The following is a 1,931-nucleotide window of genomic DNA, read 5'->3' on the forward strand; positions in this document are numbered from 1 at the left end:
CTATTTACTCTGTATATGTTGCCATTGCGTAACATTATCAGAAAACATGGCATTAATTTTCACTGCTACGCTGATGACACTCAGCTGTACTTATCAATGAAACCAAATCAGACTGATCAAATAGATAAACTCAGTGCCTGTGTGAAGGACATCAAAACCTTGAATTACCTGCTCTTAAATCCTGACAAAACAGAGGTCATTGTCGTTGGTCCCAAAGGTCAAAGAGATTCTCTGTCAGACCAGATAATCTCACTCGACAATGTGAGTATAGCTTCTAGCCCTACTGTAAAAAATCTTGGAGTCCTATTTGATCAAAATCTCTCATTCTAAAAGAAGAGACCACATCAGTCCTGTACTAAAATTTCTGCACTGGCTTCCTGTCGAGTGTAGAATCAAATTCAAAGTCCTCCTCCTGACATACAAAGCCCTAAAGGGTATGGCCCCATCCTATCTGCAAGATGCTATTGTCCCGTACCAGCCAAACAGAGCACTCCGCTCTCAGAATGCAGGACTATTAGTGGTTCCTAGAGTGTCCAAAAGTACAGTGGGAGGGAGAGCATTCAGTTACTAAGCTCCTGTGCTATTGAACCAACTCCCTGCTGATGTTAAACGGGCCCCCACAGTCTCTGTATTTAAGACCAGGCTTAAAACCTTCCTCTTCGGTATAGCTTATGACCAGGTTACTTAGTTTAATGTCACTCCAAACTAACTATGACCAGATTGGCTGGGAGTGACATTAAAACCCGGGATAAGATCAGCTGCAGTAGGAGTAACTAGCTGGGGGAAGTATGGCAACCTGAGCACTATCCTCTACTTTGCCCTATTTTCTCATCAGCAATGCTATTCACATGTTGTCCCCTGTCCCACTCCCCCTGTGGAGTGTATCTCTTTCAGATGCCCCGATGACAGCTGGACCCTCTCCTCCTCCCCGCCTGGCCCTCCTCCACCCGCCTCCCTCTCCTCCTCGCCTGGCTCTCATCCTCCTCGCCCGGCTCTCCTTCTCCTCACCTGGTCTTCCTCCTCCTCGCCTGGTCTTCCTCCTCCTCGCCTGGCCCTCCTCTGTCCCCCTCCCTCCTCCTTGCCTGGCCGATTTTTCTTGTTTTGTCTGATTTTTCCTGTTGTTTGATTTTCCTGTTTGTTTTTGTGTGTAGGCAGCACAGTGGCTGAGTGGCAACACTCATGCCTCACAGCAAGAAGGTTTGGTTCGATCCCCGGGTCGCCCAGGCCTTTCTGTGTGGAGTTTTTCATGTTTCTCCCCGTATCTGGATGGGTTTCCTCTGGGTACTCCGGTTTCCCCCATCAACCAAAACATGAACGCCCTTCGAGACAACTGTTGTTGTGATTTTGGGCGTTACAAAAATAAAATGAATTGAATTTAGCTATTGCTCCAACTCTGTAATTAAAATGAAAGTTTTTTTTAGTCTGTCTACATTCCCACAAGTGAAAATGCTCTGTTCCACCTTGTGATGTCATGAAGTAGTAGTTTTCAAGTTAACAGCTCCTTTTACCTTTAGTTAAGTAGAGATTGATAATTCCAGGGCTGAAATGATCCAAATGATTCTAGCGAAGGTTTATGGAGTTTAAAAACACAGTGGAGCACTTCCTGTATTACCACATGATGACATCACAAGGTGGAACAGAGTGTTTTCAGTTTGAAACAAGAACTCAGTCTAAATATTGTGTGTTAAACATGTGCGAATGAAACAAAACACAACTCCAGGTCTGTTTGTGATGAGGAAACAACATTAGATCAGAGAGTAGAGTCACACAGGTCTTTAAAGCTGTGTTGTATATTACCAGTAAATGCTGATTTCAAGTAATCAGAACTCATAGATATTATATTTTCAATGAGCTTATTTCCATCTTGACAAAATCGTTCTTTTAGAGGACACACTCTTATATCTGCCCCTTTAAAAAATCATGACATTGTT

This window comes from Periophthalmus magnuspinnatus, chromosome 7, assembly GCF_009829125.3.
Source record: "Periophthalmus magnuspinnatus isolate fPerMag1 chromosome 7, fPerMag1.2.pri, whole genome shotgun sequence".
Taxonomy (NCBI): domain Eukaryota; kingdom Metazoa; phylum Chordata; class Actinopteri; order Gobiiformes; family Gobiidae; genus Periophthalmus; species Periophthalmus magnuspinnatus.